This window comes from Camelus ferus, chromosome 13 (genome assembly GCF_009834535.1).
Source record: "Camelus ferus isolate YT-003-E chromosome 13, BCGSAC_Cfer_1.0, whole genome shotgun sequence".
NCBI lineage: Eukaryota > Metazoa > Chordata > Mammalia > Artiodactyla > Camelidae > Camelus > Camelus ferus.
Window position 1 is genome coordinate 49,320,752 of NC_045708.1, and position 27,881 is coordinate 49,348,632.

Below are 27,881 nucleotides of genomic sequence, written 5' to 3' on the forward strand. Positions count from 1 at the left end.
TGCTTTTGCAAACACAAAAATAAATTTAAATATTTAATATTTAAATTTATTTAAACAAATTTACATATTTAAATATATTTAAAAGAAAGAAACAATAGCATATTAAGTTCTTTCTTTTTTTTAAGCTATATTTTATATGGGTTTTCTTTGCATATGAACCTTTTTATTAATTCAGAATGATCAGACCGAAGAGGAGAGGGGAAAAAAAGATTAAACACTGTAAAGGAAAAAATCAAAGAGCAGAGAAACTGGCAAGAAATTGATTAAATTTAAAAAGAAAGTCAGGAATAAAATGCACAAAACTTTTAGGGAAAATCCCTGTGTAAAGGAAAAGAATACAAAGATATGACACAGGGTGTGCTTCATGACTCAAACGCACTGGCTCTGTACCTGGGTGATTCATTTGGTGGAAAACACAGCTGGGTCAGAGAACCTTTTACTGGCCCCAGACTTTCTTGGAGTCAGTTGAAGCTTCATATTGTGTGCATATTTTTTTCTCACTTCTTCAAAATGGAAATATTAATTGCTTTTCAGAAATAGCCCTGGTCATTGGAGTTTATCTGTATGAGCACTTGAGATTTAGAATTAGATCATGGACTTTGGAGTATGGAAAGTATTTAAGAAACTGGGACAGGTTTGTGCCAAGCAACCTCTCTTTGTCTCCTGACAGGAATAGATAAGACAGTAGGTCCCACAAGGGAGCCTGCTGAATAGCTCCAAAGGGGAACAGTCTGCCCCTTGGAAGAGACAGACTAGATGGGTGGTTTAGAACTTTTTGGATCCTGACTCCACTGTAAAACATACAGTTACATCATCCCCACATATGTGTGTGTTTTGTAAAACAGTATCTTACTACATGTGTTGCACCTGGTATTTTCTGTTCTAGTCTAGCCTTTTGTTGTTTTAAATAAATACAGACCAAGACCCTTTTTAGTAGATGTCACAACTCATTGTTGGATCTCTCTGCACGTTCACCAGTTTCTGTCCTGACTGCAACACCTCCCCACAAACCCGCACGTTTGCTCAAACACAGTGCGGCCAATTTTCAGAAGCATCCCTCTCACCCTCCACCCTGCCCGCTGAAATACTTGCCGTTTCTCGAGCGCTGCGCTGTCTTTCACTTCCCTGCACGTGTCAGTTTCTGTCTCTACTCAAAGCACTTTAGGGCTTTCTCACTCCACCTCCCCTTTCTGCACCGAGCTGACTGCATCTGGTGAAGACTCAACCGAGGGCTCAACATTCCTCCCCCTCAGGCTGGGCTGACCTCTTTTCTGCACTCTCCGGAGCATCCTGGGCTTGACTTTATCTCAGCCTCATCGTGCTATGTTATGATGATCCCTTTGTGTGCTTTTCTTTCCCACTAGACTCCTTGAAAGCCAAGGCTGTGTCTTATATCCCCAGGAGCTAGTCTAAGGTTTGACACAGACCTGATTAATACATTTAGGATGAATGAGAGCCTGCCCATTGGTGGGCCCGTGGTACCGAGTTGCTGCCTCCTTGGTAAGCTGTAGTCTGTTTACCACAGACAAGAATTGAGTATTCTTCTGTGGAGAATGTGCATCTGAGTCGTAGCAGATGTGCTGACCTTCGTTAGAAGCCTTTTTCTATTGCTCATAAGAGACAGTGTAACAAAGTAGGTAAAAACTCAGGCTTTGGAGCTGCCCAGGACTGGATTTGAATTCTGCCCTGTTGGTTACTAGCTCTGTGCCCTTAGACGAGTTACTCAATTTTTTTTGAAAAATCTTAGTTTCCTCATCTTCAATGATAACCTTCTATGGCTGTTGTTAGGATTGTGTAGATGTTAAATAGCTCCATGAAGGCAGGAATTTTTGTCACTTTGGTTCACTGTCATGGACTTAGAAGAATGGCTGGCGTGTATTTGTTGCATCGATGAATATTTTACTGCTCATCATAGGCCCTCAATAACTCATAGCAGTTCTTATTTATGTGAGTATCTTACTGAGTTTGCACAGGATTCCTTGGAGTGCACATGATGTGCATGACGGTTCCTTATAACTTCTTTGATCAGAAGTTAGACTCCTACTTCTGAGGCGACACTTCCAGACACTGATACCCAATGACGCCAAATGCGTGCAGAAATATTTGCCTCCCTGGAGACTGTCATATTTCATGCTGCTAGGCTAGAAGTCGGTTTAGTCATTTCAAGGTTGGTTGGTTTTGTAGAGGTTCTTCAGTTTTGTCTCTGAGTTGTCATATATGGGCATTTGACTCTTTCTTCTTCCCTTGTCTCTCTTCCTGTTATACATCCATTAACCGTATCACCATTCACTGCATGTTAGATGGACTCACACAGATTCTGATTCAGGGTCTGGGGAAACAGGACTGAATTTCTCAGGGTTCCCACAGTTGTTTCATTCCCTTCCTCTACAGAGATCTTGTGTAAGATCCGTAAGGATGGAAAGCCCATTATTACCTAATATTCTTACTGTTCCCGTGTCATGAATGGATATTTGTATTCCTAGGTTTCATTTTGGGTCTTTCCCGTTTTCAGCCCTCTTCTAAGTATCTTATTGTGCCACAAAATGGAAGTATCGTTTTAAGCCTTTTTGAATTTCGTCAGCCTACATTCATCTCTCAATACTGTATCTCTACCAGAGAAACGAAACAAAGAAACAGATTTTAAAAAGCAATTCTCAAACGCTTTCACAAACCAGGACAAGTGAAATTGTGGTATTGCTTCATTTTTATAATTTATCCAAGCAACAAGAAGGAAAAGAGATTCCCATAAGAATGTTGTAACCTCGCCTTCACTTTCTGATGCATTTATCCCAAAGGCCACTTCATTATAATAGTCACTGCAGGATCTTTTGAGTAGGAGGGTTCAGTGATCCAGGTGATTAGTCCATTACAGTTGCCTTCCTTAGACTTCACCTGATAATAACAGGGCTGTCCTTCTATTATCTACTCCATCATGTGGGAAAGGCTGCCAAAAGCTGTGTTACTCATTTGTCAGTGAATTTAGGTATCACTCCAAAGTGTGCTTCTTAGCATAAATTCCTCAGATGTGTGATAACAGAGCAAATACAAAAAAGAATGGTAAATCCTATGACACCATTTTAAGTTGATATCCTATGAAGCCCATCCACAGAACAATATATGAACCTACTCCTGTTCTCATGCTGCCTTCTGTTCTCAATCTTAAGACGGTTACCCCTTAGTCACTGCAGTCAGATCAGGCAAGAGGGGCTCTTCACTAAAATTTTGAATGTAGCAGGAGAATATCTGTGGGGGATGAGGACACTTTCTTTTTTTTAATTTTTAAAAAAATTTAACACCTTTATTGTAGAATGGTTCCTGCACAGTAAACTACACATATTTCAGCTGTACATTTTGATGAATTTTGATAAATGCACACATTTAGGTAAGTGGAATTAAGAGAAGAAGCAGCTTGCCTGACTCATACGTTTCACTTGCTTGATTCAGTGATGAAGGACAGAGTAGACCACTGAAGGGAAGAGCTTTCTGGAGAAAAGAGGAGGGTTAACATTTATGAAATGCCTACTGTGTGCTAGCTACTTCCAATCTTTTATAGCCTCACACTGAAACTATGGGGAAAACTATCTCACACCTTTTCAAGATCGTGAAACTGCTGCCCGTAACAAAAATTCAGTCACCTGTCCAAAGTCATGCAGCTCTTTGCAGGCAGGGTCCAGATTTGAACCCAAGCCTTCATAACTTGTGTTCTTTCCACTAACCACACAGTCATAGAATACTCCAATTAAACCTGTATGTGGCCAATCAGGGGCATGTGGCCCTTGACATCTGTTGGACTTGTCAAACATTTCTGGACAAATTGAGGAAAGATTCCACACAATGGAACTGAGATACCATCTCTGCTTTCTTCCCTCAGTGGGCATCTCTGTAGCCTTTTACGTGGATACGAAAATATTTAGTAAAGTGGAAAGCCCTGTGTTCATGGTAGCTATTCCTGTAGTATTTTTGAATAATAATAAATTTGATTGCAGAATGAAATTATTACAAGGAAAATATAGCATGCTATAATATAAAGTCATAATGGCATGAATATTAAAATCCAATGAACGAGTACTGGGGACATTTGCTCCATTACACAAACACGAGCATCCAGAGCGATGTCTGCTCTCTAGAGTTCTCCCTTTTATCTTCCTCAGCCATGCGAGAAGACTTTGAAGAGCCCTTTTGCATTCTCAGAGTTGATAGCTCATCCTGCAACCAGCAGAGCGACTGGCTGAAGCCAGTATCTTTCTCGAATACATTCATTTTCTGGTCATTTCAGCTCCCCTCTTCGCAAGACTTCCTGAGATACTGATCATGGAAAGGACTGTTACCAGTTCAGTTCTGGGCACCTGGTCGGCACTCAGACTGCATTCCTGGCTGCTGCCTGGAACGTCAGTTTTGGCTAGACTCACCTCACGCCCACACAGGAGAGATCAGCCAGTTTGCTGCGCTTCATTGATCGTGGGCTGCTGATTTATCCAAACTTCTCACCTCACATGTGAGGGACAGAGTTTTGGAATGACTTCCCTCTGCTCACACAGCTGATGATAGAGTGTGGACTGGAATCCACATCTGACTTCCAGTCCAGAACTCTTTCCCTTCTCCAGTCACTCATTTACTGATACGTTCACCACATACTTACTGGATGCCGACCCTGTGTGAGTAGCTGTGACTACAAAGGTGAATGAAGACACAGACCTTGCCCTCAAGGCCTTTGCCCATCTGTTTGTTTGTGATTTCCAGAGCGTCTGAGTTCCATTAGGAAGATGATTCTATGTCAGGGCCATCTCTCGACCCTGGGAGGACTGGATGATCACCATGGGTCACGCACAGCTCTAGTTACAGTGTCCAAAGGTGTTCTGCATGAATGGCCTGTTCGCTAGTCTTCTCAACTTGTTTATTGGGATTTCTCACTTAAACATCATATTATTGATTGGTAATGTTTAAATGGGTGAGCTTTGAAGATCAATCTATTAATACGTGAAAGGGACTCCATTTCCTCCCTAGTAGAAGACAGTATGGATGTGTGTGTGCATGTGTGTGTATGCGTGCCTGTGTGTGCACGGGGTGTGGTGCTCTGAAACACTCAGAAGGAACCTGGTCATGAATGGGCCGCAGTACAGGCTCCCTCTAGGCCTCACGTGGCTGCAACGTAAACCAGACTCCTAACATCAGAGAAGCAGATTTTTGTCAACTGGTAATTTTTAATAATTTCAGCATATTTTCCCCCAATACTTTAAGAGCCCATCCTGGAGCTTCTTCACTGGACCAACAGTAATTCCTGCTGCACTCCCAGCCCTGAAAATGTTCGGGCTGTGGGAGACTGAGTCGGAGATTGTGATCTTCAAGTCACTTCCACATTTTTCTTGCGGCTGTCATTCTCGGTCCAGTTGATCCTGAAGGAAAAAAGGACTCCTAACACGTCTGTTTCACAGAGGAGGCAGCTGCGGCCCCGAGAAGTTTAGTGACCTGCTAGGACCCTCAATATGAGGGAGGGATAGAGCTGGGGCTGGATCTCAGATCATTTTGCCACTAAGACAGTACTCTTTTGTTTTTTTTTGAACTACACCAGATTGCCTGCCCACATTTTTCAAAGTCACGGGAGAGATTATAGAGAAAGAAATTTTTGCAAACACATAAGTGTGACCTCATGATAGAATAATAACAATGAAAAAAAAAAGACAAAAACAAAACAAGAATAATAATGAAGTGAAATGTTAAAGTTCATTTTAAATGCAACTTAAAACTAGGTCATGGATGTATTCCATTGCCTTTCCTCTCCATGGGCATAAATGAGTTCCTTCCCCAAATGACAGGTTTGGTTTTCCACCCTTGTGAGTTACAAAGACCTTTCTCTTACAGGGATCGCTGCTGAACTTCTCCTAAGGAATGACTGTAATGGGAGGAATACAAGTAACAAGTTCACTGGGCATTTATAACTCGAGAGAGAGCTCACTCTAAAGCTGGGAGCGTAATGCTCATCCAACTGATTAACTTTGTCTGGGAGGTGGCCATTAGCCCCCCAAACCGTAGAGGTTTGGAATATGCAGTTACAGTAAGCCCAGAAGCAGGGAGAGATTAGGACACAGCTTCACTGGGTGAAAACAGGGAAAGCTAAACTGCTTCCAGATTGCAATTCCCTGTCCCTGCAATGGTTTCTGGAGGACTCGAGAAGTTCCTGAAGCAGAAGGGACCCCTTGGCTTTTGAAGCAGGAGAGGATGGAAATGCACAGTTCGTCCACAAACCAGATGCTCTTAGCATCGCTCTAAATGGGCGACATTCATGGGACTCTTCCCCACTGGTTTCCACATTTGTCAAATGAGCAAGAAAAACATAAGGAATTACATACAGATTGCCCAGCTTGGCATATTTCTCTGATGGTCGTCTTACTGTTACCTCTTACTGCAGCATGGGCTCTGGTGTTGTGTAGCCTGGGAGAATCTAAAATCTGGTCTTTTGGCTGTTGATCACCATATTTGATTTATTGGCAGCAGATGACATTAAAATTAGCTTGCACTTGCTGAGCAAATCTGGATGGGCAATGGTGGGTGGAAACAGGGAGTGGCCTGGGTGGTGGCAGGAATTAGAATAATAATCCTTTGCATTGTAGAGATTGCAGAGTGCTTTCCCACACACTGTGTCATTGGATTCCTGCAGAGTCCTTCGAGGGCAGGACTTAGCTCCATTTGACAAATGAGAAAATTGATATTCTAAAAGGTGAAGTGATGGCCAGAGTTCCGCCCTGCCAAAAAAAAAAATAGTGGCAATATAAAAAGTTGAATAAAAACCAAAGCCCTTGCTTCCTTATGCAACATACCAGAGAGTGATTAGAATCTACCGTAACGTTCAGATAATCAGCAAGTGTTTATAATATAGTGTTGACACAGGGCTCCAGTATTCTGCTCTTTCTGGGCCTTCAGAACTTCTCTCTTTTTTTTGATTTCTCTCCCTGCCTCTTTCTTATATATGTAGCTTCTTCAGTTTATCAGTTAGACACCACTTCCTCCAGGAAGTCCCCGAAGCTTTATTAGGTGACCATTCTATAACCTTGCATAGTACCCAGTGATCACCACCACTTTATCCTTAACCACTCTAATTTAAATTAGTATATTGGAATATAACTATCTAGGCACTAAGACTAGTTATTGACAAGGCATTCACTACTGGTTACTATTGCTCCACTATAACCCCAGCACGGAGCATGACAGACTGTCTGGATAAATACTTTTTGAATAAATGCTGCATAATCTCCTGTAACCAAAATTTTGCCTCCACATTACCCTCCAAAGCAGGAGGAGATGGAAAGCTCTTTTAAAGCCATCTAAAATAGTACCATTTCCAGAAGGAGGCTCTTAGGAAATCAAACTCCTAGCCATTTGCCTAAAATATTAGGTTATTCCCAGAAGACTTAGAGTTTGGACAGGATTAGAAGTGTGATAAGGATGGAGGCTGATGTTTGTGTAATTATGTGGGGCAAGAGGTGGGTATTTTTGGAGTTACTGGAAAACTTAGCCATGACACCCTGCCTGCTCATGTGTCTGGTACTGTTGCTGGGAACCAAGCTTCATAACAATCCTCTAACTGTCAGATATCAGTTTCTGGGAAGAGACTTGAACTTGCTATGTGATTATTTATAACTGCATCTTCCTGTTTTATGCCAGGTTAGAAGACCCTACAATACCACTGATATATGCCATCAGAACCACGTAGAGGTAGAATACGATAAATACGGTATTTGCTGAGCTTGCTGGGACTATAAGGCACATAGATATAGAACCCAGCACTTAACCTAGTACCTGTGTAGCCAGAATCCTTTCAAGATATTTAGGAAATAATAAATGCATAAATGTACTCATCACATAAAATGAATTAGTCCAGTCTTGACAGTGAGGCCAGGATTTCTGCAATGGCAGAACCTAAAAGGACAGGTGGAGCCTGACAAAGGATCAGTGTTACAGGTATTATGCTGAACTTTCAGCAGAAGCAGTCCTAGGCAATGCTGTAAACAGATGGGCCTGGCTGTGTTCCAATAAAACTTTATTTACAAAAATAGTCAGTGGCCTGTGTTTGGTTCACCGGAGTTTCCTGACCCAGGTACAAATTACAGCTAGCAAGTCCCACTTTTACAATTTTATTTCTTTCTGAAAATCCTTCTTTTGTTCTCCATTGCCCGCAAGCTGAAGCACAGATTCCCTAATTCGATTCTAACCTGAGTGGTACCTTCATGCTATCCGATAGTTTATGCTCTTTTTCTTCTCTTTGTGCTCAATTCACATTGTTTTGGGCTGAAAATGTCATTCTTAATGCTTTCTGCTTAGCCAAATCCTATCCATCCTTTCTGGTAGATGTTCTCACATGGGGTGGCGGGGTTATGTCAGAATCATCTGGGAGAGCCTTTTGATATTAAACATAGTGCTTACCAATCATCCCAAATTCTGATAGGCCCAGTGAGGAGGAGGGGGAGGGCAGGGACTTGTATCGCTTGAAAATGTTCCTAAGTTTCTTCAGGCAATTCACACCCCCCAGCCCCCAAACCACAGCTCTATGGCATTATTAAAATCCCACTTCCTCCAAGAAGCCTTCCCTGACCACATTAGCGCATCCTCAGCTTTCCTATTTTGGATCCTCTTAGCCCTCACTGGCCAAAAAAATTCACTTTTAGCACCTACTATATTTTTGGCTTTTAAAGGGGTGCCTGTGCCTGCTAGGATTGTTCTACATGCTGGGGATACAGTGGTGAACAAGATAGTAAAGACCCTTCCCTCTGAAGACTACGTTCTAGTGACAGAGAGAGACAGACAGTAAGCACGTGCCCAAAAGAGTGAAGAAGATGATTTCAGATAATGAAAAGGAAACAAGCTAATGGGGTCAGGAGTGACCAGAGAGGGGAGCTGGAAGGTTAAGAAGGTGCTACTTGAGTTAGGAGAGTCAAAGGGGTTGTCTGGAGTCTGTAACTGAGCTAAAAGCTGAGTGCGGGGAAAAGAATTACAGGTCGAGGGAAGAGCATAGTTTTATCTTTCCTTTCTCTGAAAATGCTGTTGAATGCAGAATGTTGACATCAATAGCCTGAGTGATGATTAGGAACAGTTCCTTCATTTAGGGTTGCTAAATAAAATACAGGATGCCCAGTTAAACTTGAATTTCAGATAAATAACACAGAATTTTTTATTATAAGGACTAATTATAAGAACTGAAAAAAAACTATTTATCTGAAATTCAAATTTAACTGGATGTCTGCTTGTCTTTGTTTTATTTGCTTGAGTTTGGGGGGGGTGGTTTGTGTGTTTGTTTTGGGGGGGGGGTTTGGCTAAATTGGACAACTCTACATGTCACTCATAAGAAAAAGTAACCCAAGGTGATTTGTGTCTGATCCTATCCACTTACTTGGAGCTGAGCTGGAACAAAATCTGAACCTAAAGCAGAAGCAATTCAACTTGGTGTTGGTATGTTAGAGAATCTTACAGTGTTTCCTAATTGTCTTGTTGGATAGTAATTCATCTCCCCTACAGCTCCTTAAGGGCATGATCCCCGTGCCTTTCTCTTTTTTTTTTTGTACAATATTAAGTACTTAATTCATTCTTTTATCCCTCTTGTATTGCAAGCCTGCAATAGAAATACTGATCTGGCTACAAAGAGGACATGAACTCTGCCCTCCGGAAAATAGGAAAAAAATGAGTATATATACGTCATTTTAAATCAGCTAAGAACATGATAAAAGGTCACTGCAGAGGAACATGATGGCACTGGTATTCTGAGCAAGGAGAAATGGCTTCCAGCCATGGGAATCAAGGAAGCCTTCAAGGAGAAGTAATCATCTGACTTGGGCCTTGATTGATGGCAAAGATTTCAGTAACAGGTTACCAAGAGCATCATCCAGGCAGAGAAACAGCACTGACTAGGAGAGAGTGGGGAAAGTAACAGGACTTATTTTGGGAACAAATCCATCTCTGTGTTTGCAGCTGAGAATTAGTCAAGGAGAAGAGTATGTGGTGTTAGACCTGGGTTACAAAGAACTCTGGACACCAGATAAAGGCATTAGAAGAGTCATGGGAGTCATTAAAGATTTTTGAGTTGGCACTTAATGTAATAAGAGCCACATATATGAAGGAAATCAGACTTCTGGTGATATGAAACATGGGGACTGGTGAGCAAATGACTGCAAAAGTCCTGGTTTAGTTAAATGAGGGCTTGACTATAGCTTAGAGTGAGACAAAGGGAAAGATGGAACTGGATGCAGTCGATATTTTTGAGGTAGAACTCACAGAGCCTGCCAACTGGTGAGCTGTAGAAACTGAGAAAAAAACAAAAAAGAGGCATGGAAGATGAAGCTGAGATTTTAAGTTGAGATAACTACAGGAATGGTGGTACCATTAGGAGAAGTCTGAAAGTCAGGGAAAAGGGCAGATTGTAGGTGGGAAGAAGATAATGGCTTTATCTTTTTAAACATAGCATTATAGAATTTCAGAGCTATACATTCATTATGATTATGCCCAATCCCTTGGTTTCACACAGAATATCCAGTGAGAGTAAGTGACTTGCCTGTGATCACTCTGCAGGTTAGTGGAACAGCCAGTTTGGGAAATCGGATGTGCTGAATGGTATGTATCCCATAAGATGATCTGTCTTATGATGAGTTTGTAGAAGTGGAATAATGACATGGTGAGATGCATTAGTCAGTTGGAAATGCAGATGTGGCACTTCAGTAACAGATCAGGGCCAATGATTTGGGAGCTATCAAAATGAAAGACGAGGAAGTAAATGAAATTGCCAAAGGAGAGACTGGAGTTGCTCCGATGTGCAGTGTGACAGATGTCAATGGATCCTAAGAAGCACCCACTAAATTTCACACTAAGAGGCTACTGGGACTTGGAAGAAAGAGAGAGGAAAAGTGGTTGCCATTGAATGGAGAGAGCAGAAGCAAGATTACAAACGTTGAAGGTTGGTGAGTGGGTGAGGAAGTGGAAATAGAATTTAAGATTATTTCTCTAGAAGGTGGCGATAAGAGAAGAAACATAGGATATTGTTGAAGCAAGACCAAAGAAAAGCTTCTAGGTTGTTGTAGGATGGAGAAACACAAATGAGTGTGTGGGTGGAAGCAGTGAAGGTCATGGAGAATGAAAGAGTTACAGGTGTAAGTGAGTGAAGGTGTCACTGAAATTAGCAAGATCCTGGAAAAAAAAAAAAGGCTAGAGATGAAGGAGAGAAAAACAAAACAAAATGGGACAGGAAAATGGACAGGTAAGTGGAGATAAGGAAGTCTGCTAAGGTGCAGAAGGGGTGGGGTTGATGGAATTCAGATTGACCTTCATCTTAACAGTGAAGTAGAAAAATGGCTCTTTGGTAAAAGTGAGGGGCTAGACAGGGGAATGGGAATTTGTGAACAGTGGGAATGTTTTCATATAACAACTATGAGGAATCAGTGGGAAGATGTTAAACTGCACTTAGAGCCGTGCTGAGGTTAGTGTAGGTGTCATTAACTGAGTGTTGATGCTTTTCTATGGCAGCAGAAGAGAAAATATGGACAGTGGGGGTTCCCAGGAATACCCAGGTAGTGGTGAATATTGTTGTTTTACATATTATTGTCCATGAGATTCATGTTAGGTATAGAGCCAGGCAGACTGGGTGGGGTTACGGACACAGGTCAGGTTTTGAAGAGTACCTTTATGCCAGGCTTTCTGAGGGCATTTGTACACATTATTTCATTTAATCTTCATGGCAAGTGATCATAACCTTATGACTATTACCATTATTACCCCAGTTTTTCAGGCAGAGATCCTCAAAGTCACACTGAACAAGCAACCTGCTCAAGGACACACAACTGTAAATGGCAGAACCTTTTCTTTTTCAAACCACTCTGGCTCTGCCCTCCATTAGCCGTGGGGGGGGGAAATTGTTGGATAAGAAGGTTGAGGTCAGTTGAGGAACTGCAGAATTAGAGGTGGAACACTTCCTAGTGAGAAGCTCCGAAGGGAAACTAAAGTGACAGAAGAATCAAGGTGTAGTTGGAGATATCACGGCTCAAGAAGTTAGAGAGTTAACTTACTAGTTTCCAGAAATGTTGTTTTATTGAAGTAAACACGCAGAGAGAAAAGAATACAAACACAAGTGTGGAAGTCAGTGACTTTTTATAAAATGAACACACCCATGTCACTAGGACCCAGGCCAAGAAATGGATCTTTACCAGCCCCATGGGAGTCCCTCGCAGGTCCTCTCCCAGTCACGAACCCTCCAAGGCGACCACTATCCTGACATCGACCATCAGAGATTCGTTTTTGCCTCTTTTGGACTTTAATATCAATTGAATCACATTTGTATGTGCTTTTGAATATTTGATTTCTTTTGCTCAACATTACGTTTATGAGATTCATCACCACACAACCTTGCAAATCGTACCGCCTTCTTTAGTGGTAAGAGAGTCCAATTATGCAAGACAGACAAACAAAAGGTTACTTACATTTCTTTTCTGTATGCTTTCTATGGGGAGAAAGTTAGGAAGACTTGATAGATATGTTTCTGATTTATACAAAGCTATGTTCAAACTGCATTTAGATACAGTTTGTAGAAAATTTATAAGAAAGTTCTTCGTGATCCACTCTATAGCACTACATCCAGCCTTATAATCAGAAAAGAAGGTTCAGAATATTCTCTGCCATTTACATAGACACTGTCAACGCAGTAAAGAGGATGGGGTTCAATGAATGCACTGACATTTTGTAAGAAGAAAACTATTATTATGAGGGCTTGGAACTTCAGGGTTCACTGAACTATTCTTAGTTATTTGGAAATGACGTGGACTTAGTCCTAGAAGAAGATTGAAGGAAACACCAGCTGCCATTTGGTAATATCTCTCCGGGAAGGCCCTATGTTAACCATGCTGCAATGCAAATATAAATAACTGGATACCCTTTAAGACACATGACATAATGTTCCGAAAAGTCACGTCCCAGAGTGGTCAGAAATTGAGATGAGTACGTGATTAGCATGCCAAGAGGATTTAGGAAACCTCCAGGTTACTCAGCTTCCCTTGAGACTCAGTTTCCTCTTATATAAAATAGAGATTAATACTCCATCTCGCTCTCTGGCTGCCAGGAGGATCAGATGATGGATTAAGAAAGCACTTTGCCAACCGTAAGGTAAGAATACGGTGTGATTCGTCCCGGCCACTCCGCGTCCTTTTCACTTGCTCACTGCAGGTCAAAGTGAAGGAGGGCCACCCGGATTGGAAGCATCACAGATTGCAGCGAAGCTGAGCCGGGGTGGGTGGGAGGGCGGGGAGCCGTGCCTTTGGGGTCAGACATCGTGGGCAGGGGTACAGGCTCTGCCATGGACTAGTGGCCGTGTGGCTTCAGGCAAGTTATTTAACCTTCTCCAGACACAGATTTAACCATCTCCAGCGTAGAGATGGTAGCACTGCTTACGCTTGTCAAGAGGAGCAGATAATTGTCCGTAAAGCACCCCTCACGGCACCTTGTGCATGGAAAACCCCCAGTAAACTGTGTCAATTACTGTAATTCTGTAACAACAGCAATAATCATAGTTCATGCAGCCACCTAGTGCTGTTGATGTGCAAGGCATTTGAAAAACACTCATCTCTTGGAGTACCTGCCTTGGTGGTTTCATTACTTAGGGGAACCCTTGCAAGGCTGAGATCAGATAACAGACCCAGGAGCCTGGCAGGTTGTACCACGGCTGTTGGGCAGCTGCAGGATTTGGGTGCCTAGGGCACCTCATGTGGGAGGGCTTCTGACGAGTTGAACTGCTCTCTCCCTTCCCACCCCGCTGCCCCAGGGAAGCTCTTTTCCTGCACTCCCTTAATGAGTCAGGGTAATAGAGCATCAGAGCTAATAGAGGCCCTAGACCTCATCTGCTCCAACATGGATTTGAAAGCTGCAGAAACACGCTGGGAGGCTGAGCTGCTTGCTGGGGTGAGCTGGTGATGTACCTGAGACTCGAACCCTAATCTCCCAGCTCCCAGTCCGAAAGTTTTTCTTCCACCCAACACCACCCTTAGAAAGTAGCTTCACCTCCACTCTCTCAGTGTGAACACAGGATGTTGGAGTTAGGACATTGCTGAGAGAGATTCAGGTAGAACAGTATGAGGGGAGGTAAGATGTTAAACTTGGGGTATTGAAGGAAAGGATAAATGTAAGAGACTTCACAAAGGAAGAAATGACAAACCTTAACTCCTGGTCAACTTTGGAGGGAGAAGTAGAGTAAAACTCAGGATTTCAAGTTATTTTAGTGAAAACATGTTAACCAAAAGTAGCCATTGTAACATAGAAAGGTAATGTGAGTTTTCACTAGCATTCTAGACTAAGAGAAAAATCTGCTTTTCAGTGCAATTGACCTACTGGGTTCTAATCTATTAACAAATTATTTAACCCTCCTTTGCCAATATTTCCTTATCTGTAAGTGTAGTGTCATCTGCCACTAAAAAGCCCTTGAAATAGCAAAAAAAAAAAAAAAAAAAAAAAGAATTGGACATGAACCTGATTCCCCGTGAAATCCCCTGGGCAATGCTTTGCACCTAATAGTTGCTCAGAAAAACATTTTAAAATGGTATCAGTTTTCTGAGATACCCTCTTCTCATGTACAGTTTTCAGAATCAGGGATCAAACTTAAAGATCATCTTTAAATGACGTGGTTCGTGCCTCTGTGCTGCAGTATATGCACATGTCCGCTTTCCAGGGAAAGCTTCCTTCCCTAATTCCGCCGGATGGTCAGTCCATCTTCCCCTGCTCTTCACTGCCCCGGTGTAGAGCTTTGTGCTAGCGCCTATGATGGCATAGCACCGTAAGTGGCTAAGACTGTGAGACCAGGCGTCAAGAGTGAATGAGAATCCTGGCTGCAACTTAGAAGATACTTAATGAGTCTAAACCTACGTTTCCTTACCTGTAACGTGGGGAAGATAATACCTACCTCATAAGATGTTAAACGTTCATAGTGCAGTGCACAGCACAGTCTTATAAATGTCTCAGTCTTAGGTTGTATCACAATTTGCATGTTGACTCATCTGCTTTTCCTGCTAAACTATGATCTTCTCCAGGTCTGGAACCTTCTCGGTTAACCTTGTATCCTTGGGACCTTGGACAGTGTTGTCTGGTACATAACAGATACTCAGTGTTTCCAGAAGGGAGGGAGAAAGAGAAGGTAAGGGAAGGAGGCATGGTTGGGAGGTGCACCTGAGCTTCAATCTAAGCTGCCGAAGACCTGGGATCAGGCACAGACAGCTCTTCCACCTGTGGGCTGTGGGGTGTTAATCTCGTCACTCCTTGTGTGTGAAACTCATTCTCCTCATGAGCAAAATGGGCTTGCTAATACTCCCTTCACAGCACCCTTAGGAGGATAATTTGAGACAATGAATGTGAGGATGTTTTGAAGATTTATTGTGAGAATTGTTATTGTGATGACAGGATCTGCCCTCGCCGTCTCCTTGATTTTACTAATCAGGACTTAGCCACTGGGCAGTGGCGCCTGTCTCTGCAGTGGAAGGCCCTGTGTTAGCTGCGGTGAGGAAGTCTTTGCTTTCAGGATGTTTACAGTGTGGAAGGCGGGTGGGAACCCACGGCCTCCGCCCCCAGGCCGTGGCAGGTAGTGTGAGAGCACTCTTGGGAAGAGGCCCCTGACCTCAGTCGACCTGCCCCAGTGAGCGCCCAGCGGCGGCTGTCTCTGAAATGACCCCGATCGGCCACATGCATGCCAGGCCTGCCCACGTTCGTCTTTGGAATGCTGCCTCCTTTGTCAAATGCCACCAGCATCATGTTCTCATTTTCCTCATAACACACATTTCAGAGCAGCAAACTGTATTCCCTGTGACGTAAATGGCACAGCGGCACACAGCAGGGGCAGAGGGTGGCCGGCTGCGGGCGGACAAGAAAGTCAGGGGCTGATTTCCGACAGCCCACTTCTCCACGCGGAGTCTGCACCCGGGGCCTGCTCTGGGACTTCCACCTCCACCCTCACACACACCAGTTCTCTTTCCTTCGGTCTAAATCCCCAAGTGTGTGCGTCTGGGAGCCCCTGAGAAACACACACCAAGGGTAATTTGGTTGCAATGCCTCATACTCCATCAGGGATCCAAAAAAGCCCATTCAGTGTACCAGCAACTCCTCATTCTAGACACTATTTGAAGCATTGCCTAATTACCCCACATCCAAATCCAGACTTCTTTAACCTCCCCTTTTCGTTTAAATGAGGCATTTCAACGGATGTCAAAGGTGCATTCTTAACTCTGGCGGCTCCGGCTTCTCCACGGTGTTCAGCCAGCCCGGCTCACAGGTGCATTGTATTAGTTATCTATGGCCGTTGTAAGAAATTACACAACCTTTGTGGTTTAAAACAGCACAAATCAAGGCTTTGGCAAGGCTGTGTTCCTTTCTGGAGTCTCTAGGGGAAAATCTGTTTGCTGGCCTTTTCCAGCTTGTCCGGGCTGCCTGCATTCCTTGGCTTCCACACTCTTCCATATTCAAAGCCAGCAATGGCCACTTGAATGTTTCTCACATTCTGTCACTGGGACACTGACTCAGCTGCCTTCCTCTTCCACACTTAAGGACTCTTATACATTGGACTCCTCAGATCACCTAAAATAATATATTTTTATTTTCAGGTGAGCTCGTTAGCAACCTTACTCCCATCTACGACCTTAACTCTCCTTTGCCACGTAACATAATATGTTTATAGGTTGCAAGGATTGGGGTGTAGACATCTTTGGGAGGACATGGTTCTGTCTACCACAGGTGTTGAGAGTGACCTCAGGATCTCAGGAGGTCTCTGTCGTAGTGACTGGCAAATATGGCCCCTGGGCCAGACACTTGTTTTTTGCAAATGAAGTTTCCTTGGAACACAGTCACATGCATTTGTTTCTGTATTGTCTATGGCTGTTTTCATGGTTAAATGGCAGAGTTGAATATTTACAACTCAGACTATGTGGCTCACAAGCCTGAAATGATTCCTATCTGGCCCCTTTTAAAAAAAAGTTTACTGACCTTTGCTCCATAACACTCCATGTATCTCTGATTCTAACTATACCGCTATAGAATATCACTCAGGGACCTTGTGTGTGTGTTCTTCATGCTTTTCACTCCCCTATCCCACCATATGTATTTTTAAAAATTCCTAACAGTGTTCTACCTGCTTTTCCTGCTGTTCCTCCTCCACCCTCAATTGCCATAAAACTACTGAACCTTATAGTAGCTCTAAGCACTGTAGTGTATCATTTCTTTACTTTGATACTGCTGTTCCCTTTGCTTAGAAGGCATTTACCTTCTTTTCCTATTTCCTACCAGGCAAGCTCCTATTCATCCTTTAAAACCCTGCCAAGGCATAACTTCCTCCAGGAAGCCTTCCCTACTGCTCCTACCCAAAGAAAAGCAATTGCTCCTATTCTCAAACAGTCTTTCTGGACTGTAAGCACCTTACAGTGGCAGTAATTTCTCTATTTATCCTTCTGGTATTCTCTGTGTCTGGTATAGGGACTGACACCTATTACGTATCCATAATTATTAGTTTAATTGAACGGTACTTTAAATGTTGCCAATCAGAGAGGAGGCACAACAGGGTGATGAAGTGGCAACAACAGGTTCTATAAAAATTCAAAACACTGAGGGAATGGCTGTGTGTTCTTTGAGACGTCAGTTCCCTTCTCTTGGCCTGTCTCATCTCCTATGAACCCAGGAATTGGTTTAAAGATGGTCGGTCTCTTGGGTCTCTTCCAGCTTTAATGGTCCTCTCCGTGGAGGATTTGGCCTGGTTCCTTGCAGATACTGAGAGAGAAATCTCCTGCATTGGACTTGTGCCCTGCAGAGATGGAAATCACCCAAGACACAGCATCACTCATACCTCTGATTTGACTGTGGGGCAACTGGGGACAGAGGAGATGAAGGAGGAAGAAATGGAGGCAAGCAAGGAGTTGGTGAGATAATCTGGGGGAATCTTGTATTTGTTATTGACCTTTCTCCAGGAACCAGTTAGAAGACAGACACATGCCCCGGAGAGTCATGGCCAGGCAGTGTGTGCTCACAATCCACAGCTCCTAATCCTTGGCAGCAATCCGTGCCTGGAGCTCTGTCCACTTACTAGACACCCACCCCAAGTCCTTGTAGCCATGTGGGAATCACACCAAACTCAAGGCAGTCCAAATTATTGTTTCCCCCCAGCTCCCTCGCATCTGTCAGTGATTCTGCTTTTATGTCCCACTCCAAGGCTGGAAACCGTGGTGACAATTTTGGACACCTTCCTCACCTCTTGTGAAGAATGGTGTGTTTTGGGGTTTTTTTTTTTTTGCCGTATTATGAATTGGTGTATTTTTTTCCTTTCAGACATTACTGAGTACTTAATTCTTCCATCCTGTTGTCATCATCTATTCTAGCCTCTATTGTTTTCTTTTTTAATTTATTTTTATTTTTTAAGCTTTGTTTATTCATTTGTTTGTTTGTTTGGGAGAGGAGGTAATTAGGTCTATTTATTTTTAAAATTTTTTTAAAGGAGATACTGGGGATTGAACTCAGGACCTCATGCATGCTAAGCATGTGCTCTACCACTGAGCTATCCCCCCCCACACACCCAAGCCTGCATTGTTTACAGCTTAGATCCCTACAGTTGAGTCTTCCGGGATCCCTAACTCAAGCTACTTCCCACTGAGAGCCATCTTACGTATTGCTGTTGGCCTAGTTGTCCTAAATGCCCTCTTTCCTCATGCCTCTCCCCTCTTCAAGGACCTCCAGTAGCTCCTTAGTGCTCCTACTTCAAGTCCAGACGCCTGCACTTCACAATCTGGCCCCACTCTGGCTCTCTAAATTTTTTCTTCAACACTCTCTGTTCAGTAAGACTTATCTTCCCACTGCTTTGCATTTCGTTTTGGATTCCATGCCTTTCCATCTACGATTACCTTTATTTGGTTTTTAATTCAATTAAGTTTGGTGCATTTCCCCAAACATCTATCAAGCAGCTGTTCTGTTCAAAGCACAGACATGCCTTTGCTCCTCCCAGTCCTTCTCAGATGATCCAACGCACGGCCCACAGGGCACCCTTGCTGTCTGCAGTCTGTGCCTATGAGTTCCTGCCCTACTTCAGATTACACATTCCTTGAGGACAGCAATGATGTGTTGCTGCAAATGGCATTATTTTGTTCTTTTTGTGGCTAAGTAATATTCCTCTGTGTGTGTGTGTTTGTGCATATACCACAACTTCTTTATCCAGTCATCTGTCAATGGACATTTAGGTTGCTTCCATGTCTTCACCCCTAAATCTTGATCTGAACCATCCACACTGAACCCATAAGTTATAGTAGGTTATGGCATTTCATTTTACTTATTTACAAGGCAAGTATTTATTAATTGCTTGCTGTCTACCAGGCACTGTGCAGGGCTTGCCATTCACAATTTCAGTGGCCCCTTTTGTAGATGGGTTATTCCCTCTTCCTCGTCTCAGACCCAGCCCCCACTACCTAAGAGGAAGTGCGGTATGGGAACTGCAGTTTAAAGTTTTATTGCGGGCTTGGTCTTGAGCTTGGCCACGTGAAACTCACTCATTCTCCACCCTCTCCAGTTCTCCAGAAGCTGTGGCTGCCAGGTGCCAGCTGGGGCCTTCTGTCTGTTGGCTGCCTGGGCTATTCAGTTTCAGAAAAATAATTTCGAATCCAAAATACAACTATGTGAAATTCATTCACAGTGTAGCAGTATTTCATTCATTCAGTAAATTCAATTCAGTAAATGTCTGCTAAATTAAAGCAATCACGCAACAAGACTGACTTAATCTCAAGACGCCTGTTGTATGCTTCTGCAAATTAATTTTGTAGTATAATCTACTTTTTAAAAGATCAAGATTCCCTTGTTTGCTATTTTGAATAATACTAATTCTCATAACAAGGAAACCTTTTAAACTAAATTACATGACATTGTGTGATAAATGCTGGAAGAATCACCAAAGCAGAACAAAAACAAACAACCACAAACCTCAGCTCATAAGAAAACAGCTTGAAAAATTACTATTGGAATCTGTTCTCTAGATTATCCGTTTTAAGACTATTCAGAATCTGTGTTAAACTGATACACGTGTGAAACTGGCAAAAAGAGGCCAGAAATGTCAAGTGACATGCAAAACATTTACAGTCCTTGTTTGTATGTGTGTGTTCAGGGGGAGATTGATTTAAGCCAACATTTTCTACCTCGCCTGCACATTTATGTTGGCGGGATTTCCCTGGTAAATATTGGTTTAAACCAAACACTGAACTCTTTAATCACATTTAACAGACACTGCATTATACTGCATTAGACACTACATTAGAAAGGGAGAAATAGGGAAGGGGTAAGCACAACTGATAGCTGCGATCTTTCAAAGGTGAAGGGGAAAAATCGGAATCAAGTAAAATTCTTCAGAGGTAGAAATGCCAAGAAAACCATTGCTGAAATACAGAATTTTGTTTTCCTAAAGTCTGGGGCTGAGTTCAGTTCAGTGACGTGGTTTACAAACCAGGGGAAATTAGGGCAGGAACGGAAGTACTGCTAAAGCGGGAGAAGTTGGCCAAAGGAAAGCCAGCTAGCTGAGACACAGGCAGTGGAGGCTTCTGTCTCAGCTTCTCCAACAGTTCTTGTCTGCTGCTGGGGCAAGTTGGGTTGCCATGAACCTTGGGGCCTAATTTTATATTTGCATGCTAGTCAGACTCCTGAATCTGTCCCATGAAGCAAGTACATGTCTACATGCAAACAAGGCTGCAAAAAACAGTTAACCTTCCTACCACACGTGTATGTGGGTGCATACACACACACACACACACACACACACAAAACCCCACCCTCAAAGGAGTCACTTGGTTCTATCCATTCTGGGCCTTCATTCACATCCAGTTTTGTTTTTTTTTTAATATACATATTTTTTATTGAAGTATAGTTAGTTTGCAATGTTGTATCAGTTTCATCAGTGGTTCTTATTAAATCATCCAGGACCCCATAAATCACCCTGAGAGCCTGTGGGTCTCCTGCAATATTCCTGCCTCTCACCTCCACCACCTCTGCACTCCCTAAATCCCCACCTCTCTCATTTCAGACACAGCCCTGGACGGCTTAGATGTTTCTAAGGATGCCGGCAGGAGGACAATGATTTAATTAAGCAGAGATAGTCATGGACTTCAGATATAACACAATACAGCCTGGCAATAGCTTCATGGTCTAGAAGAGTGCTGTCCAACTGGCATATAATGCAAAACCCTAGATAATTTTAAATTTTTAAAATATTTTTAAATTTTTAAAAAGTCTTCTAGTAAGCACATAAAAAATGTGCAAATCGTTTTAATTATGTATTTTACTCAATGCAGTTCAGTATATCTAAAATATAATTTCAACATGTCAAATATAAAACTTTAAGGGAATATTTTACATCGATTTTTTCTGTACAAAATCTGTGAAATCCAGTGTGTATGTTACACCTGCAGCACATCTCACAGCAGACCAACCACATTTTAAGTGCTCGACAGCCACACTGGATTACTAACTACCACATTGGACAATGTAGAAATTTCAGAGACTAAAGCAAGTCCCCTTACTTTGATGGACCTCAAATGGAGACAACTTTCATGGCTTTGTAGAAGGAAATGAGCAAACTTGAAAGTGCTTTGTCAGTTGGAAAAGACCACGCGTAGTAGGCTTTTGGCTGTCAGCGGTCAAATGCAATGCCATTCTCACATGGTGAAGGGCCCCAAGTCCTGTGTGACTGCACTGTGATGATAGCATCGCCCAGGAGAGCACCAGGTGGAGGCACTTACCGGCGGGTGGGTGAAAGAGATTTCAGCCAATAACACTGAGAGACGGGAAACGTCTATCCCTCTGCTCTCCACCTACCACGTTCATTCCCAACGGCACACGCCTTTGCTACTGCTCTTCATCGATTCTTGGAATTCCTTTGACAACTTTCATTCTACAAGGAAAGAAAATTCTAAGGTATAAATAACCCTTCCATCCCCCTCTGATAACACCCTAGTTTGGGACCGTTGTATCTTAACATCTAATTTATCCTGCAGAGAATAATCCCTGATAATAATAACGTATCGACTGCTTATTCTCTACCCCATCCTACCATCCTTCCGACTTTCTGCTGTCAGGTCAATACTTCATCGTATAAACCGCACGGTAATGGCAAGAGCACTGAACTTAAGGCAGAAAGCTTAGGCTCAAGTTTCTAGGTTCTGCGTTTACTAGTTATGGGCTTTGGGGTGAGACATTAAAACTCCCTGAACTTTGGTCTCTTCCTCTATAAAATAGTGACAATAATACAGCTCTCACAAGGCATGATGAGGATTAAAAGAGATTGTACATATGAAAGAGGTCTATAACTGCAAAACATGACCCAGCTGTAAAGCAGTATTAAGGTATTTATACACCACTTTGTGTGTGCCATTCTTCTGTTGAACAGTTTCCATGCCTCCCCATTCCCTGCCAAATAAAGTTGGATTCCTTAGTCTAGCATAAAAAGCTCTCCAAGATCTGATCCATGTTACTTTTATAAATCTGTTCCACTCTGTTGCCTTACTGAAACCCAGTGTTCTAACCAAATAAGACTATTACTATTACGTTTGTTCTCCCAAACACGGTGTGATGTGTTTCATTTCATACCTTTACTCGTGCTGTTCATCACCTTACCTCAGTTTTCTCATCTCTCAAACTCCACCCATTCTTCTTTCCCTGGCCTCCAAATCTCTCCTGATCTCCCCTTCCCCCATGTCTTTAAGATCTGTGTTGTCTCAGAACTTTACTTGTATCTTTCATGCAACAACTGTCAGAATCTGTTTGGACTTCTAATATTGCTTAGGATACAGACACCTGCAGTGTGATGCCTGAGTACAGCGATTCTGTGAGTTAAATAACAAGTTCCGCATGTGATTTTGCAGAAGTCTCCTTGAGAAGCAGAGTATCCCCCATATTAAAACTAGCCAGCCTACAAATGTAATTGAGATATGAATGCAAAAGGAATAGAGAGCTTATTAATTGCAGCATAATTGAATAAATCCGGAAAAAGAAGGTGGTTTGTTTGGAGACTAGTAACAAAAGAACCAAGAACAAGAATTCCTGACAGAGTTTCTCCAATACTGTTCAGTAGCAAAGGCCCCATCCCTGTGGGTGGTACATATCCCACCTATCAATATGTTGGGAAAGTCAGCAGTTCAAACAATATTTTTTGAGCTTCTACTAGGTAATAATAGACACTGTGCTGCATTAAAGACCAGCCAAAAAGATATACGCTCGAGAAGTCATGGCTGAAATAAACCAAGAGAAAGAATTTCGATGATAAAGACAGTTGGAAATTTAAAGGCCTGAACATGGTGGTAGGAGCTGAGAGGAAGGGCACTTAATCCAACCTCAGAGTACTTTGAAAGTTTTGTAGGGAGAAGCCTCTAGGCTGAAAAGAAAAGGAAGAGTTAGCTAGATGCACAAAGTTAAGAAGGGAACTTTAGGCTGGAAACACTTGAGCAGAGACAACTACAGTCAACCTTATAGTGGAGCTCAGTGTATCAGGCTTGAGGAAAGCAGCCTTTTAAACCATCAAACTAACTCCCCTGCTCTGATTCCATGCTTGCCAAGCAATCTGATGATTAGAATTTGGTCTCCCATGTCGAGGAACATGTAGTGACCAGGTGACATGGAAAGCTTCCCGTGAACAATTGCTCTCTGTAAATTAATTCACTGGTCTGATTTCTCACTGCACTCCTGTGAGTTGGACTAATACATATGGAATGATGTCAGAGCACACTGACAAATCACATTCTGGACCTGAAAAGCTCAGGCAGCTGAGAGTTTTGGTCACCAACCAAATTCTACCACCCTGTGGGCCATACAGTTTAAACTCATAAATGTCTCAAATCCATTTACCTCTCTCCATATGCATTCCTACTACGTAATTCTAGCCACCGCCATTTCCTGCATAGGTTAAGGCAAAAAAATGAATAATAATACTACTAGCAACTGGCATGAATACTTCCTAGCTGCTGGGTATTATGCTAAGTACTTTGATGTGGATTATTCCATTTAATTCTCATAACAACCCCATGGGAAAGATGCACATCCCCCAGTTTTAGAAATGAGGAAATTAAGACTTAGAGAAATTAAGTAACTTGTCCAAGTTCACATTGCTAGTAAAATAAATGACGGAGCCAGAAACCAAATTTTTGTCTCCCTCTAGATCCTGAGCTTCTAAATACTATTCAGCTAGCCATTCCTGCCTTCAAGTTCATTCTCCAAGATCTTTTTTAAATGCAAATTTGGCTAGGCCACTCCTTTGTTAGGCTCCAAAAAGTTTCGAATTGCTTCCACAATGAAGTCCAAGGTTCTCTCCACGGCCTTCCGCGGCTGTGTGTGGCCTGACCTAAACTTCTCACACCGGTCTCTTTTCCTCAGTGTTTCCTGCCACGTGAACCGCTCTCAGCTCATGGAGCACACCCTGGGGTTCTTCCTGCCTAGAAAGCTTTCCTCCCTCTTTCATTTTTATTCCTTCGAATCTCATAACTTTCCAAGGTAGGCCTTCCCCGAGCTCTCCATCACATTCCCACTTCTTAAACTTTTGGGTCCTCTGTTATCCCTGTTACAAATTCTCAGAGCACTCTGAATTTCCTGGTAGCTCGTCTTCCGATTGTAATTAAATAAGTTTTTGTATAATTATTTGTCTCTTTCTGCTAGAATATAGGCTTCAAATAAGCAAAAACTATGCCTGTAAAACCATTGTACCCTTGGAGTTTCATGCTGAGCCAACAACATAATAGACACTCAAAAAAACCCATTCATGAAATAAAAATGTGTTGTATCATGTTCAACAAACAACATTTATCTGGTACTTACACCATGTACTGTCTTAAGCATCTGACACTTATTTATTGATTAAATCCTACAACTCATTGTTATACATGCCATTCTTATTCTCATTACATGGGTGAGGAAACTGAGATACAGAGAAGTAACCTTTCCAAGGTTAGACCACAGAATATGAACCTAGGCAATCTAGTTCCAGAGACCAAGCTTTTAACCATACTCTTCATAAATATTCCTTGTCGATATTTAATGTATTAGAAAAATAACGGGACACCCACTGACCGCCGTCTCTGATCACTTCCTCTGTCATGGCCCTTCACCAGCAGCACAGGTGGATACTGAAGCTCCTCGGGCCCCCTTCCACACTGGTGGCACATGTCACTAACTGGATGAGTATGGATTCTCACTAGTAAGTCAATGCCAGTCATTGTCCTTCTGGAGAGAAGGTTCTGGCAAGGGTGAGGACATTGAAAGGGAATAGGGCTGGCACATCAAAGACAGTTTTGGCATGTCCAAGTCTTGCCTGGGTGAAAGAAAGAGAAACTTGGACCATTTGTTAATAACAGGCCCCAGGGCTTAGCAGAAAAGATGGTGGGATTCAGAATCCGAGAACTTCGGTTTTTCCCTCTCTTCCCTTTCTTCCTTCCCCTCTCTCCCTCCCTACTCCCCATTTCTCATCTCTCATATTTCTCTTTCTCTCAATCTCTCCCATCAGATGACTTCGAGCAAATCATTAAACATCTCCAGGCCTCAGGTTTCTTACATGCATAACGGAAAATGGATGTCATAATAATACTAATAATAATTTCTATCTCATGAGGTTTATTTTTCAAGGAAAAAATGAGATCTGCAAGTAGAAGTGCTTGGTAAACTGTCAAGTTGTATATACAAAAGCTAGTGGTGACTGGAGTTATTTTTTTCTTTAACTTGTAGTCTTAGACGAGTTTGCTAAGGAGATCACCATCGAAATGACCTACTTTTCACTGTTATTTCCCTTGAGGGCAGTGAACCTCTTCTTCTGTGAATCCACCCAGAGTGAAATCCCTGTCATGTGCAATTGCAGAGTTTCTCATATTTATAAAGACACATGAACAAAGTCCTGCCTAGAGAAAGGCCACATCAGGCTTAGGGACTGCCTTTGGGAGAGCTGAGTTACAGAGTGCAGGAGTGTTCTCTAGTTCCGGGGACTTGTTCTAAGAATGTTTCACTCAAGGTTAAAACAACAGCCTTCCTGAAATGTTGCTCTCTAACACAGGTACGTTTCATTTACCAAATAGTGATCAAAAGAAAATATAGACTTAATGGCTTACAATGAGGAGAAAAGCTATTTCTCACTGTAAGGGGAAAACATCAGGACCAAGACCACTAAATAAATAGGCTCTTAGCCCCAACCTCACACCTTTAAATAGAGACTGATTTCCATATGTAGGAAGTGAGTTCGCATTTGAACAAATACTTATTGCACTTTGAGGAGGAACCCAGGAGGGCAGGACTGAAATGCGAGTGCTAACTTCACGGGGCGGGCAGAATGCAGTGAGGACATCCACAGGGCTAGATGCTTATGGAAAAGGCCAGTCATAAACGGAACATAAAGAATCCAATTTATATTTACTTCTCACTTCTCAGGATCAGAAGAGTGGTTTTTAAATTTTCCCCATCAAGGACTCCTTTAATATTTCTTCCCCATGGAGACTTCATGTTAGAAGATTTTATCTACAAAAGCAAAAACCTATTTAAAGGTAACAATTAGTCTACTGAATTAAAATTGTTTATTATTTTATGGAGGCTTATTTAATGCTATTTTGGTTGTTTAATGATATTCATAAATTAACAGCTAGGAAGGGTCTTGGGATGCTTTCCTTTCAGCATCAAGGATTTACTTTCTTTTGAGGTTAAAAGTGCTGGTTTTGCTGTGCCCCTCGCGCCGTGCCCTGCTTCCACGGAGCACTCCCAGCTGTGCCGGGGAACACTTCATGCTAGCTTGCCCCCACGCCAACGTGCCGCCGGGCCCTTGCATAAGGTCACTGTGTAGTTTGGGTACTGATCAAAGGTACTCAGCCAGGTGGTGAGGGCAGCTGAAATTCAGCCCATGCGTCACTTTCCAAGCTTTCTGCCCATGGGCTGTGTCTGCCAAGAGAGAGCACATTCTTCCGATTTTCACGAAGGCATTGTATAAGCTTGGGATGGGGAGCAGGGGAGGGGAAGATGCTGATAAGGCACCCAGCCTCACAGACTGACCATTCTGGAGATGGGAAAGGGGTTTCCTGTGTAATCATTCAGTGCGATAGACCGCATCTTGTCCTGACCGTGACCCCAGCACCCAGAGGCAGGTTTAGCAGGTTGTAGACACTCCATGTATTTTTTTGTGGAATGAATGAATGAATAAATAGCTTTCTTATCCAGTTCTCCACGGCTGAAGGTCCATTGATCTGGTGTGTCAGTCAGGATTTGGTGACAGCAGAATGCTATAACAGGCCACAGGTCTCCATTTTAGAAGAGAAAACCGACAAACTCTAACCTAACCAAGAGGCAACTTCCTATCTGAGGTCATGCAGATGAAGGGACACTTTAGGATTTCATGGGCACCTTACATATGTTTCCCCCCACCCCTCCTAGGACCAGAGCAAAACTCCACCAACTCAGCTATCAAAGCAAATGGTCATCTACCCTCAGGGAAGTGGCCAGGACCAGAGAGAGGGCTGTGGGGGGATGAAGTGGAGGAAAATGTCCCTGACAGGTGCTAAGCTCTGTACCAAATCCTTGGCATGCCTTAATTCACTTCCTTCTCACAGCTAGTTTCTGCTGTCTTCCTGTTTCATGGATAAAGAAACAGCAACACAATCAGGCAACTTACCTTGTCAAAGATCACAGTGCTAGTAAATGAATGGCAGAGTTAGGGTCTGTAAACAGCTGGGCCAGACACCAACATGTTCCACTGAATTTTGAGTTTGTAGAAACATCCCAGTCTATGCAATATCAAAACTAACATCCTTTCTGGTGTTGGTTTTTCAGCTGTGTGCGATTTACTCAAGCCCTGTTGATACCCATTGCTATAGTACAACGAAAGGAAAGGAAGCATGTTTTTAGAAACC

General features: G+C 42.6%; 1 protein-coding gene and 1 long non-coding RNA gene across 2 annotated transcripts in view; both read left to right on the forward strand.

The window, feature by feature from the left end:
• Window positions 1-27,881, forward strand: part of PDE4B (phosphodiesterase 4B) — a 376,836-nt gene that overhangs the window by 299,903 nt on the left and 49,052 nt on the right.
• Window positions 4,791-26,426, forward strand: LOC116668065. Its single transcript, XR_004325143.1, has 3 exons — window positions 4,791-5,995; window positions 11,910-11,913; window positions 26,416-26,426. It is a non-coding gene; the product is annotated as an uncharacterized LOC116668065 (long non-coding RNA).